Genomic DNA, 15,940 nt, shown 5'->3' on the forward strand with positions numbered 1-15,940 from the left:
TCAAACTTTAAATAGATTTTGAGTTTAGACTCTTGTTATTATTAATACTCTATTTTATTTTTTAATTAATTTTTATTTGGCCCACGGGCCGACCCTATTCATATTTCTCAAGCCCCATAAATCGATAGGCTTATTCAGACCGGACTAAAAAAACCCTTTTCTTAAATGGGCTCCAAAAATCGTAGCTCAACCCTATCAAATCACGGGTTAGGCCAAGCCGGCTCAACGAGCCTAGCCCATATTGACGGCTCTAATTACATCTACTAAAAAAAGGGTTACTTATAGGGAAAAATTACTAAAGTACACAACATTAGTTTACATATTCTCATTATTTCCCTACTCTTTCAAAAAAATACAAAATTCCCTTCTTTTCCCCCAAATCAAATTTGCTGGATACATTATTCTTTAAGAACCAAAACCCACGTTTCCCATTCCTAAAATCTCGCCCTCAATCTCTCCCCATTACAAAATCAGTTATCAAATTCAAATCAATTTGAATTTCAAACGATTCATATCTCTATTCAACCGTCTGCAAAGTTCAAAATAGGTTGTCTCATCTTCTTCATTTCGATTTCAATTTTTTTTCGTGTTTTCATCGTTTTGGCTCTTGCATTATGGATCTAACACCTAACAACTTTCGAATACTTGATTCAGAAGATCCTAACTGGACAGAATTGAGATCTAAAAGGTTGCATGACCCGACAATTATGGCAAATCAAAGTTCTAAGAAGATAAAATCAAAAAAGGAAGTACATGCATCTTATAAAGCAAAGGATGCAAAAACCCCAAAGAAAAGAGGTAGAAAAGTTACCCCTCCCATTTTTTGACCAACACTACCCATGGTATGTATTTTTTTTTTTATCATATATCGTGTTTAAAATATCATCCCCCTGTTTTTATTTTGTTTTCGTTTAATCTGATACATTAATGATAAAGAAATTTTTATTGTGTATCTTGTTTGAAATCTTAAGTTGTTTCCCTGATACAATAATTTTTGCATATATTGTTGTTGCTTGTTAATGTATCAAAAGAATAAATTTCAACTAATAAGATTGAATGACATTATGATTTTTTTTAATCAAATGTTGGTATTGAGTATAACTTACTCATTGGTAATCTTGTTAAAAATCTACATAAATCATTTTTTTGGTTAAAGTTTTGTGAAGAGAACTGTATCTAAGATATAGGTGTTCAAATCACAGTATGACACGTAGGTTGTTTCTTGTATAGTGTATCATAGCCATAGATAATTGAGCAAATGATACTTAAATAACATATAATGGATATGAAATTTTACATTTTGTATCATATTCAAATATACGTCGCTGTATATACAAAATAATTGATTTTGTGTAGCTCTTATGTTTTGTTATTATTTAGTATTAAATAAAGCGAAACATTGTATTTTTCTGAAATAGTATGGCATTTCCATTTGTAGGTCTGCATGTATCATTTACTTTTTTTAATGATTGATAAACCTCATTTATGAAATTGCAAAATATGAAATATGTAATTAAACATATTCCAAAGCACTCTCTAAAGTTTTGTCCTACTTACAACTCAAATTTTAATGAAGATTTAGTGTTGTCAATAAAGAACGAGGTATGGAATTGTTCAAGGATATTATATTTGCTCCATACCTAAATATCCCCAAATGCAACTATCAAGGATAGATTACCAAGTGTTTATATATGTTAGAGATTGAGCAGGACAATCTAGACAAAACAATTCATATTCGTCATGCCAAAGAAAATGTCTTGCAATTTAGTATCAGAGAGTTTGCTATTATTACTGGTCTGAAATGTAAAGGAAATATCAAGAATTTTATATATTCAGATTCAAAAACTAGTAGGCTGGTTCAAAGATATTTTCATGGTCCAACTTATAATGTAAATAAAGGACGTATGGTAGATCGTTTTATTATGGGTGGTTGGGTCAGCACTGATGATGCCCTTCAGATGACTATCTTGTATTTCATTCATACATTTGTATTCTCGCAACTTGGTGATGCAACAATCCTTATTGAAGATTTCTTAATGGTAGAAGATTGTAGCTATCGACAGTTTTCGTGGGGACAACTTGCCTTCACAAAGTTAATGAAATCATTTAGAAAAGAGTAAAAACTCAACAAACGAATGTATCGCTTGAATGGATTCCCATACGCACTTAATATCTGGGTATATGAATGTGCGTCTGTAATACATAACGAGATAGATGTTAAAGAAGGAAATTGTATACCAAGGATATGCAATTGGAAAGTTGTGGCTGCAAAGCCCAAATTTGAGATGTTTATGGAAACCATCTTTATTGAGGTAATTAGTACATAACAACATTTTACTTCCTTTTTTTTAGTTTGCGATACATTATTATTTTGGTTCTCATGATATTTTACTATTTGTTTTTATATAATGATTGTTCTAACATTTAGCCAACTCCCGAGGAAATCAGATCACTTGATTTACTAGATAACAGTCATATACCTCCAACTCAACCAGATTCATCAAATGTTAATCATGAGGAGGTGCAACCAGAGGAGGTTCCTGGTTTTGAAGACTTCTCATCAAAACCTCCGAAGCAACTGTTTAGGAGATCAACACGAGTTGTTGGCACATGATCTACCTCACCCCCAAGAGAAGAAAGGTTGCACATCTACCTAAAACTAATGTGCCCAAAGACACACAACCAGATGAGTAGCCAAATCAGCCATTTCAAACTCCGATTTCACAACCGCCACAAGCCGATAATGTATCTGGTGTTCCTCATTATACAATTTTTCAAAGAACAAATTTGAACAGTGCAGGACTTGAGGAACTGAAGGATTACATGAAGTGTTATGTAAGTAAACACAATCATATGATTTAAACATTTGTTTGTTTATTGTTAATTCCACTTAATATGCTTAATTTGAATCTAGGTTGACAACAAAATTGGAGCTCTTGAGGCGTTAATAAAAGAAAATCATTCTGAGTTGATGAAAACAGTTGGCGTGAAAGATTACAAAAGTGAAAAGGTAGTATTTTTATTTTTTTGCTTCCCTTTTCAGTTTTGTGTTATACTGATTGTTTGGATCATGAAGCATATTGGAGGCATTTCAACGCCACATATAGTGGATGATTACGTAGAGAAAGGTAATGTTGATCCACAACCCACTTCCGATCAATTCTTTCAACAACCCATTTCACCCATACACATGGATTTTGCAACTATTTATCATGATATTGATGTACCTGCTGTGGAGGTTGAAAAAACAACATGGTACTGAAGAAAAGTTTTCAAAGGTACGTATATGATACTTAAATTAATATCACATGCACTTATCGTGTGTATAAATCCCTTAAAAAGTTTTAATAATGTATCATGTATAATGTTTGATACTTTAATAATGAAACTAATGTTGCTATTTGTATATTAGTGATTGTACTTGAAACATTAATAGTGTATTTGATACTATATTTTATTTTTGAATCAAAACATTAATATTCTACCATTACCAGATACTTAAATTTATTTTTCCTTATAAACAAATTTATAAACATAGAAGGATGATACATCCATTAAGGAACATGCAATGGAAGAGTCCACTGAGGTTCTACCCATAACACACCATAGCGATCTTCCGAAAAATGAAATTCTTCATGATAAGGAAGTGGTAAGTAAAGAGTTTTTGAATTATTATACATTAATTATATTTGAAAAAAAAAATCATAATAGTATATGATATTCTCTTTATTAGGAGGATGCAAGAGTTGAAGCCAACGAATCAGACACAAAAGTATTGAGCGGTAACGAAGATGTTGCTGATACAATTCAACAAGACTTCGAAAAATATGCTTCAAATCCAATAATTGTTGATACATCGGTATGGTTCTAATTTGTTTACTGGAAAATTAATGTTAACAATTGCTTATGTAAATTGTAATTTTTGTTATATTTCCCTGACATCATGTAGAATTCTACCACATCGGCCTCTATTTCATCCGGAACTGAAGTAATCATAGATGCACTTGTATATGGACTTCCAAACCAACTAATTAATGCCAGACCACTGAGTGTAATCATTCCACTCCAGATAATCGGTAGTGATGATTTTCTATCTAACAACCAGCTACCTACCCAACTGCCAGTCAAAGAGCCTGCACACAATCTTGATAAAAAGACTCGAGCTTCACGTAACAGAATGCCTTCAAAGATTATGCAGTCTCCTTATTTGACTTCTTTTGGATCAAGTGATAAGGGCAAGGAGAAAATAAAAGATGACATCCGCCCATACACTCCATTTGTATAACACCTCGGAAACTAGTAGACTAAACTAGAGCTTTATGTGAGGGTTCTAGAGCTTGACGTGAGGGTTAAAGTCATAGATTTGACTTCCCGTACTTAAAATGAAGGGTTAGGGGTTAAAACGTCAAGGTACGAGTCCCCAAGGACCAACCAAGGGTCCTTGAAGAGGACCCTAGCAAACCACCCCTAAATCTGCCCAAAACAGTGCACCCACGATTGGGGACCCATGCCCCGTAGGGGATCCACACCCCGTGGGTGAGGGGAGTAGTGGGTCAGGGTTCCAGTACCTCCACCTACGGATGACCAGCATGCCTCGTGGGTCCACCCACGGCCCATGGGCGTGGTCTCGTGGGTGAGGCAGTCTTTGCCTTAAGTCGGTTTAAGTTGGGGGTTAATGAAACTTTCTAGAATTAATTAAGGGTTAAGTGGTATCATTTTATTAGTAATTAGACCACCTATATAAAGCTATTAGACCCATAAATACATTTATCCTAGTCATTATTTCAATTCACCAAAAGAACCCAATTCCCTCCAAGAAATTCTCTTACTAGAAAACTCAAGAAGAAGAAGAGAACCAAACTAGGTCAAATTCCTCCATTGTTGCAAGCTTTTTGAGGGATTTATAATCAAGGTATGATAGCTTATTCATCCATGGATTCTTCCATCCATGGAGCCCCCTAGATTTCCCCAATTTGTAAAAGATGAACCCCAATTCTAGCTAGAGTTTCTTCCTATATTGTGGGTTAAGTTGAGTATGAATCCAATTGAGTGGATATTACTTGTTTATTATTGATTTAGTATTGAATCATGTTATTATGATGATATATATGTTCTCCATCGCTAACCCTAGTCTAACTGATGAAATTTAAGTTATGTGGGTTTATGCCATGAAAGGTGAAATTGAGGATTTATAGATGATCTTCTAGAATTGATGTTATGAGTAGTAATTGTTCAATAATAAAATCAAGTAGACATGAATTGAATTAGATTATAGTACATATGATGGATCGTGACTAGTAATGATAGAGATTAAGCCTTTATGATGAGATATGGTTAGAATTGCTTAAGAATGAAGCTTATGACTATAATACCTTGAAATCTAGGTATGTATGATGATTGTAAGAAGTAAAGCTTTGAGAGTAAGGCTTGTATTCATGAATGTTGATCACTAGGGTTTTGAGAGTAAAACCAATGTGATGAACTATGTATGTCAAATGCCCTAAGAGTGAAACTTATATGATAATGGTATACTATTAGATAGAATGGTTGTGGTAGGACTTTACCCACCTAATCTACCTCATGGATGTTTGAATGCATAAAGGGATAAAATCACATGAGTTAGGATGATATCCATGTCTAGTGCTTGAACCTTAAGTGTGATGATTGAAAGTAAGTCTTGAACCTCAATGAGGTGAATTATGAGATTATTCTTATAGTAACTGAACTATTTGAATCATGTTATCATCCATGTCTAATGTAGTCATTCTAGATGTGTTGATTTGATATGAGCCTTGACCCTTGAAGGGGCATTTATATGATATTATGCATGAATTATGAAGTTTAGTACATGCTTTAAGAACACTTTGAGAGTAAAGTGAATATGCTCATGATCTAGTTGTTGTGTTGTTGAAAGGTTACACTCATATACACACTTATGCATGAATATGATATGATGTGAAAGGTTTTTCACATGTAGTGATTCTAAGGTTGGAAGACTAGTCTCACCTATTGAATCTATGAGCTTTAGTATGAGTTATGTTGGATTGAGTGTCAAGACATTCTTCCATAAATATGATTTTAAGTCAAGACTTAATATGAACTTAATGGGAATTATGCTTCACACTGAGTGGATAGTGAGATGAGATGGAAGCCCTCACGTTAGTAGAGTCTAGGTTTCTAGGAGCAATCTCTTGGGATGGAAGCCCTCACGTTAGTAGAGACGGGGTATTCTAGTAGCAATCCCCTTATCCCATAAACTATGTGCCCTCATAGGTCTTTAGCTATTGTATCCACCTAAGCTAAGAGTATGGTTATACCTTAGGCAAGTAGGACAACCCCTTTTTGGTGTGGGTAGACACCGAATTCCATGTTAGCTCACATGGTCTATGTCGGTTAAGGCTAATTCCTACAATAAGAATATTAATTATGAACTATGGTAACTTAAGATGCTTACTTAGTGTGAGTGAGAGTGTGGGATCTTATTCATGCATTGCACAAGTATTCTTTAAGGGTATTCATGGTATGTTCCTTTTATGTTATGACGATCTATATGTTGAATATGCTTATGAATTATGCTTATGATGTATGTTTAGTTTAGATTGTAGTTTGAAAGGCCCTTCCAATACATGTGTGACTAAAGGTGAATGTTCCCTTGTCTATGAGAAATGAGCTAAGGATGAGATCAAAGAGGTAATAAAGGTAAATGAGGACCTAAAGTGACTTGATTAGCATGGGTGGGATTATGAGGTCTTATCCATGTATTGCACAAGCTTGCCTTGAGGTGGCTCATGAAGTGTTCCTCTTATGTCATGATAAACTAGCTGATTTGATTATGTCTATTACTATGTTATTATCTCGTACGGTTATAGCCTATGTCTTATGACGATGTCTCTTATGCTTATGACTATGTTATTGTCTCTTATGCTTATAGTTTATGTTTCTTGAAGTATCTCTTATGATTATGGCATACGGTTTAGGTTGACTAGCCCTTATGTCATGGTCTTATGATGTTATTCTAGCTATCATATTTAGTACTTTGTACTAATGCATACTCTTGCCTACATTCTTATCAAATGTAGGGTTCGACGATTCTGAGTCCCATTCTTGAGGATAGATTTCTAAAAGTGCCTTCATCATAGTGGACTCTTTAATAAAACGGAGAGAACTGATTGGGCAACACCGGATGCTTACAAAGACAAGGAAACTGGTGAACTGTTGGGTCCACAACATTCATTTGAGGTGGAATTTGCTCAAGATATTATGCAACAACAAGGCAATATCCTGTTAGTATTGTAAAGGAATTTATCTACTTACACTTTTAATTCATTTTTTTAATGTATCTTATTCTTGGTCGCAGTGACTGCGGAATGTATGTAGTTGCTTTTGTTGAATTCTTAAGCGACGAAATCAACATTCCATCTACTCGTTTTCGAAGTGACTACCTTCGCAAAAGATATGCAACACTGTTATGGAAGTATGATATGGACAAGGCTGAGGCGGGATATGTTAGCGATAATGACGATCCTATAAGGCCGAAGAATGACTACACTTCACCAGCACAAGATGGACTAATTAATGTAGAATAGTAATGTTTTATTGTTTTGAAGATACATTAATTAGTATTTTGGAATATTCCTTCCCGTTTTAACATAATATTTCTAAGTAATTTATAATTATAAATTTCAAGACTGTTTTTGTCCAAAATTCTGTATTTCACTTTTAATTTTGTTTTCAATATATATAGTAACTTGTTACAAATTGTATCTTATAAGTATGGTACACACCAATACTGCTGATACAATATCACCTGCAGATACAACTAGCCTAAAAATTATTATGTATATGATACAAAATTGATTCTCAAATAACAAATTTTTATGTATCCCAACAACTGATACTATTTATTTTACACTTGGTACAAAACAATTAATTTTTAATTTATTTAGTATGATTTAACAGGTTGTCTATTGTAACCTTGATATAAATCACAACAACTGATACTATATTATTACCAGATATAGAATATCATGAAAATTATTATGTATATGATATACAATTGATTCTCACATAACAAATTTGTATGTAGCCCAACACATGATACTATATATTTTACACTTGGTACAAAGCAGTTAATTTTCAATATATTTAGTATCTTTTAACAGGTTGTCTCTTATAGCATTATTGTAAACCACAACAACTGATACTATTTTATTAGCAAATATGAAATATCCAGAAAATTATTATGTATATGATACACAATTGATTATCAAAATAACCAATTTGTATGTAGCACAACACCTGATACTATATATTTTACACTTGGTACAAAACAATTAATTTTCAATATATTTAGTATCTTTTAACAGGTTGTCTCTTATAACATCGATGTATATCACAACAACTGATACTATCTTATTAGCAGATACAAAATATCCAGAAATCTTATTAGCAGATTCAAAATATCTAGAAAATTATTAGACATGAAGCATAAAAGTACTCCTAAAAAGTAATCATCAAGAATATTTTGGGAAGAAAGTACATATTCTTCTATTGTGATCTTCTTGTCCACAACGTTCACAACATTTCGTGTTTGTGGTTAGCTTTTCATATGGATTTTTTCCTCTTTTTACTTGGTATATCAGGAGTTTTTTTTTATCTTGGTGGCAAGATGAGTTCTTCCAAAATACATTGCTGAGCTGTCCAATTACTTTTGTCTAGCATTGGTTCCATTGAAATTGCATATGTGTTTGTTAATGCATCATGTTTATAGTAATCAGAGCAGTATGTGTGTACATCTGTAATATTTCTCTTCTTGAAAACAACCATTACGTGCGCACAAGGTATCTCGTCATGTTGAAATCTACCACATAAACAAGTTTTTCTCTCAAGACAAACAATGTATCTTATCCCACCTTCATACACTGAAAAAATAAATTCAGAAGATGGAACAACCTGCAATTGTTTACAAATTAGAGACACATTACACGATTTTTCATTTGGTATACACAACAATATAATGAGAAGTAAAGCTAGATACATAATACTTGTAATACAAATATGTACCTTCATTTCGCACATTTGGACGCGTTTATAATCAATATTTTTTCAAATCTCCTCCCAAATGTTCCCTTTGTATAAGATGCTATTTCCAATTTTTGCAATTCCAAGAACCAAATAGAATTCTATCTTCTTCCAGAAAGTCTATAATAGGTAATTGTCGTGCATCACCAAGGCAACCATTGATACATTCCTCTATGTTCGAAGTCATCATTATCCCCATGTTCATTGCTGCGTGAGATCTAGACCACCTTTCATACCCAGCATCTTGAAGATACTTCTTAACTCTTCTATCTACTTTTTCAAATTTAGCCATCAATTTTCAAAATCATCTCTTTGATAGGCCTTTGCCATTGAATAAAACAGATCACTTAGTATGGATTTGCTTCTTCTGAAGTTTGTACAAACATTTTTCCAAAGGTGCCATATGCATACAAAATGAGGAACATTTGGATAAACAATACTTACACTATTCAGTATGCTTTCATTTCTATCAGATACAACACACATTTTTTCTTTCTCACCAAATACATTTTTAAACTGTTGAAAGAACCATGTCCATGAACAATTATTTTCCATGTCTACAATTCCATAAGCTAACGACAATATGCAACCTTAACATAGAAACACACAACATTATAATTCTTTATACATAATTGTTATAGAATGTTAAAATTACTATTTTAAAATATTAAATTCATAAACAACATGACATACCTGCCTTATCAAGTGTACTTGCCGATAAAAATGTCCCTCGATAAGTTCCGCTAAGATGTAAACCATCAACAATAGCAACAGGCCTGCAAAACACAAACCCTCTCATCATTGGCCTTAATGATATGAATAGATACATAAACTCATTTTTTTCCGACTTGTGCATCCGTATATATGAATTTGGATGTCACACCTTGAGCCTACACCCTGGGCGGGACTAGCGCTCGAGAACCATTGTTGGCCCCAATCGGACCCTTTGACTGGCTTAACTTATAGCAGAAGACTTAAAGCATTAATACAAGGATCCAAATGCACTTTAAAAACAACTGTCTCAAATAAACTTAGAACGTTCTAGGATAAACATTCAAATTAGCCCAAGTGGCAACTCAAGTCTTTTAGCAAAACATCTGAAATACAAGACTAAAGAACTCATATCTAACTATCTATGAAGCCTCTAAATACTAAAAGGGATGTCGGGACAAGACCCCCGATCATCCTAACAACTGACTTACAAAGAAATAAAAAGGGAATCCTCCGGAAGTAGGGAGGCTCACCAACTAACTCTGACTGCTCAACTGGATCAATGAGGTGCTGGATGATCATGGTTATCTGTATTTGATTCATAAAATGATGCAGGCCAACTAACATCAGTACATTGAATGTACGAGCATGCGAGGGGAAAACTAAACAGGACATAAGCTTGAAAGGAATTTGAAAGGAACACTTACCTTAGCTTTACTCAACTCATGGGTACTCAACTCAAATGCAAAGTAAAACAACAATAAAGGTGCAGTTTATAGAAAACATTTAAAACAGTAGATGACAACTCAACGTATTAGAGGAATACAATAACAACTCAGTTTATGTATAAAGTAATATAATACTGTGGGAGTTTCTCTAACCGACAACCATCACTATGAGCTAAAGTGATGATACAATATCTCGCCCACGCCGCCAGAACTGTCTTATACCTTGCCGTGATATAGAACGCCTCAACTAAGTGGATCCACTAGTCTATGAGAAAAGCACCAAGGTGTCATCTAAAAAGTATGACTCTTTCTACCCACGATGGCTACATGGTTTATGGAGACTTGAGTTATTATGAACTCATCCCCATATCGGTGCTCAATACTACTCCCAAAATATACTCAGCTTATATGTTTTAAAAACAAAACTCTTTCTGTGATTTGAGTTAATTACTCAAAAACTAGCTTAAAACCTCCATTGGAAATCAGTGTTTCCCTTATTGTTCAAATGTGAATACATTTCAACTCTTGGGAAAACTTAGTTCCTGTATAATCTTTTGAAGAAATGAAGTTTACTCTTACTCTTTACTCAACTCAAAACTCAAGCCTTAAAAGAAAGTTAAAACATTTGTAAAAGACTTTTGGAAGACTCTATGAACTTCTCTTGACTTGACTCTTAACTTTCGTTTAATTGAATTATGGATTCAAGGCACATGATCTCATGTTTATGAATGATTTCATGATGTTTAGAGGTACCTTAGAGTGCAGAACTCCACTAGAAAACTTAGGTACGTATCTAGGGAACTCAAATGGAAAGAAGTGGGAAAAGGTGGAAGGCCTGGCGTCCTAGGTGCTCTGAGTGGCGCGGGGCGCCAGCCTTGAATCATCAAACATGGGCTTGGGGCGCTCTATCTTATGCGGCACCCCAAAAGCCAAATTTCAAAGAACTTTGTGGGGCGCTCTGAGTGGTGCGACACTCCACCCCTTTTCCCAGATTTTTTGACAAATTTTTATGCTCGTTTTTCCATTCTAAACCCTCTAAATTTAATTGTTTTTTTTCAAACACTTAGATTTGACTATATCACCAATATATGTAAGAATCTACGCAAAATCACACCTAATTTCATGAATCAAACTCAAGAAACTTCTTAACAATTCCAACAACAAGAACCCACAAGAACTTAAACAAATTTCATCAAGAACTCATAATCTTTTCTTTCAAGAAACACAATTACGCTGAATTGAATCATGATTGGAGCGTGGGTGAACCAAACCAACGCTATATGATCTCACATACCTAGTAGGTATCACCCCTTGACGAAATCCATGATCTTAGTTTCGAGAATTTGACGATTCTTTGTTTCTTCTCCTCTTTTTTTCTCTTCTCTCAAAACCCTAACTCAATTTCAAAAGCGTAAACTGAATCCAATCAGTTTAGACCCCAACTTAATTACCAAAAATGAAATTAATTAGCTGGGTATGAAAAAGACCAAAATACCCTTCTAAAATCCGGTTTTGACTTTCCTTATCTAGTCAGTCCAACTTCAAATGGACACATCTCCCTCATACAAACTTGGAATTGAGCAAACTCGGTGGCGTTGGAAAAATAATTCAAAGATCTTTACTACGGTATCTTGTAGTACACCTAACTCATCATGAGATAAGAGTTATGGTCATTTGAATTTGACCTAAAACTCAAACTTAACATAACTTGATCAATTTTCCAAATTTTTCATTCTTTTAAAAAATGACTATTCTAATTCTAGCTCTTTCTAGTTCTTTCAAATACTGAGGTGTTACAATATTTCCCCCTTGGGAACATCCGTCCTTGGATGAGATTAGTCTTAGTAAGCTAACGGTGTAACATCTAACATTCAGCTCAACCACCCAACAAGGAAATATAACATATCAAGTATATAAATTAAACAGTACTAAGAAGAGAATTAGTACCTTGGTCTGGAATTTCTCCGGGATCAAAGAGATGTGGATATCTCTTCTTCATATCCTCCTTAGTTTTCCAAGTAGCTTCCTCAACAACCTGGTTTCTCCAAAGAACCTTGACTGATGCTACTTCCTTGGTACTCAACTTGTGAACCTGACGGTCTAGAATCTGAACACGGATCTCCTCATAAGACAAAATATCCTTGATACCAATATCTTCAGTAGGTATGATAAGTGAAGGATCTCCCATGCACTTCTTCAACATGGAAACATGAAATACAAGATGAACCGCTGCCAACTCTTGGGGTAGCACTAACTCATAAGCTATATTACCAACTCTTTTGGATATTCTGTAAGGGCCAATATACCGGGAACTAAGCTTCCCCTTCTTACCAAATCTCATAACACCCTTCATGGGTGAAACCTTCAAGTATACGCAATCATCTACTTCAAACTCTAACTCCCTTCTCCCAACATCAGTGTAGGATTTCTGACGACTCTACGTTGTTTCAACCTCTCTTGAATGGATTTCACTTTCTCCATAGCCTGATGAACTAAGTCTTGTCCTATCAACCCTGCTTCACCAACCTTAAACCATCCAATTGGAGATCTGTACCTTCTCCCATAAATAACTTCATACAGAGCCATCTGGATGCTAGAGTGGTAACTATTGTCATAAGCGAACTCAATGAGGGGTAGGTGATCATCCCAATTACCTTTGAAATTAATCATGCAGGCCCTCAACATATCTTCTAAAGTCTGAATAGTGCGCTCTGCTTGACCATCTGTTTAAGGATGAAAAGCAGTACTTAAGTTCATCTTTGAACCCAAGCCATTCTGAAAAGATTTCCAGAACTGTGCAGTAAATTGAGCACCTCTGTCTAAAATAATCAAAACTAGTACCCCATGAAGTCTAACTACCTCTTGAAGATATAACTTGGCATAGTCCTCTGCTGTATGGTAGTCTTACCGACAAAAAGTGGGCTGACTTTGTCATTCTATCAACAATCACCCAAATAGAATCATGTTCCATGCAAGACCGTGGTAACCCAGTAATGAAATCGATATTGATCATCTCCCACTTCCATTCTGGAAGTTCTATATTCTGATCCATACCACCGGGCCTTTGGTGCTCTACTTTAACTTGTTGGCAATTCAGACAATTAGCAACAAACTCTGCAATGCCCTTCTTCATACTACTCCACCAATAAACTTCTCTCAAATCGAGATACATCTTTGTGGAACCTGAATGGATAGAATATATGGAGCTATGAGCTTCCTCCATGATCCTCTCTTGGAGTTCATCCTCCCTTGGTACACACATTCTACCTTGATACCTCAATACGCCATCTCCCCCTTGTTCGAAAGCCAATAATTTTTGCTTATGAACATTTGCCTTTAATTCAAGAAAAATAGGATCTTTCTATTGCTTCTCTTTTACTTCTGACACTAATGATGATTCATCCCCATTCATCACCACTACTTCTCCTTCTGTGGAATCCATTAGTTGAACTCCTAATTATGCAAGTCTGTGTACATCTTTTGCTAACTCTTTCTTATCTTTCTCAATATGGGTGGTACTACCCATAGACAATCTGCTCAAGGCATCAACAACAACATTAGCCTTACCTGGGTGATAAAGGATACTCATGTCATAATCCTTGAGTAACTCTAACCACCTTCTCTATCTAAGATTAAGCTCTTTCTGAATAAACACGTACTTAAGACTCTTGTGATCGGTTAATACATCTGCATGAACACCATAAAGATAGTGACACCATATTTTCAAAGCAAATACTACTGCAGCCAACTCTAAGTCATGGGTTGGGTAATTCTTCTCGTGAACTTTCAACTGTCTGGAGGCATAAGATATAACTTTACCATTCTGCATTAACATACAACCAGAACCAACTCTAGACGCATCACAATATACCACAAAGCCTTGCGTACCTTCTGGTAAGGTCAATACTGGGGTTGTAGACAACCTCTTTTTAATTCCTGAAAGCTTTTCTGACAAGCTTAAGACCATTGAAACTTCACTATTTTCTGAGTTAACTTGGTGAAATGGGATGAAATAGATGAGAAACCCTCTACGAACCTTCTATAATATCCAGCCAACCCCAAGAAACTCCTAATATCATTCGGAGATGTGGGTCTAGGCCAATTCTGCACTGCCTCTATTTTCTGAGTGTCAACTCTAATCCCATCACCGGAAATAATGTAGCCTAAGAATACCACAGACTCAAGCCAAAACTCACACTTAGAGAACTTGGCATACAACTCTCTATCCTTTAGAGTTTGAAGAACTATTCTGAGATGGCTAGTATGATCTTCCTCATTCCTCGAATAGATTAGAATGTCATCAATGAACACGATGACAAACATATCTAAATAAGGCTTGAATACTTTATTCATAAGGTCCATGAATGCTATAGACACATTGGTCAAACCGAACGACATGAGCATAAACTCATAATGACCATAACGGGTCCTGAAAGCTATCTTTGGAATATCACCTTCCCTTACCCTCAACTGATGGTAGCCTGATCTGAGGTCTATTTTAGAGAAACAGGTGGCACCCTGAAGCTAATCGAAAAGATCATCAATTCTCGGAAGAGGATATTCTTGATGGTAACCTTGTTCAACTGGCGGTAGTCTATACACATTCTAAGGGAACTATTTTTCTTTCACACAAATAAGACTGGAGCGCCCCAAGGTGAGACACTTGGTCAAATAAAACCCTTATCAAGGAGATCTTTCAACTGTTCTTTTAGCTTTTTCAACTCTGCTGGAGCCATTCTATACGGCGGAATAGATATTGGATGAATGTCAGGAAGAATATCTATATCGAAGTCTATCTCTCTCTCAGGAGGGACTCTGGGTAGATCATCAGGAAAAATTTCTAGAAACTCACTCATAACTGGAACTGACTCAATAAGAGGTATCTCAACACTAGAGTCATTAACTCGGACTAAGTGATACACACAACCCTTGGAAACTAACTTTCTTTCCTTAAGGTACGAAATAAAATGACTCTTAGGCACTACTGAACTACTACTCCACTCTATAACTGGCTCATTAGGAAACTAGAACTTGACAACTCAAGTTCTATAATCAATGGAGGCATAACAGGTATGAAGCCAGTCCATACCCAGAATGACATCAAAATCTACCATGTCTAACTCAACAAAATCAGCCATGGTGCTCTTGTGATTGACGGAAATGGTGCAATCACGATAGTCTCGCTCAGCTAGAATAGACTCCCCAACAAGTGTAGAAACACAAAAGAGCTCACAAAGTTTCTCTGGAAGAACATGAAATTTCATTACAACATAAAGAGTCACAAAAGATAAACTCGCTCCTTGGTTTAGCAAAGCATAAACATTAAGAGTAAAAAATTTGATCATACCAGTGACAACATATGGAGAATTCTCTTGCTCTTGATGACTCGTGATAGCATATAGGCGGTTTGCTCCTCCGCC

General features: G+C 35.2%; 2 pseudogenes; one reads left to right on the plus strand and one right to left on the minus strand.

Annotated features, from left to right (window-relative positions):
* The first annotated feature begins 707 nt into the window (after window positions 1-707).
* Window positions 708-7,586, plus strand: LOC125828853 (uncharacterized; annotated as a pseudogene).
* Window positions 7,587-8,513: 927 nt separating this feature from the next.
* LOC125828818 (uncharacterized) lies at window positions 8,514-9,411 on the minus strand (annotated as a pseudogene).
* Between the last annotated feature and the right edge of the window lie 6,529 nt (window positions 9,412-15,940).

This window comes from Solanum verrucosum, unplaced genomic scaffold (assembly GCF_900185275.1).
Source record: "Solanum verrucosum unplaced genomic scaffold, falcon-dt-bn FXZP01000198.1, whole genome shotgun sequence".
Classification (NCBI taxonomy): Eukaryota; Viridiplantae; Streptophyta; class Magnoliopsida; order Solanales; family Solanaceae; genus Solanum; species Solanum verrucosum.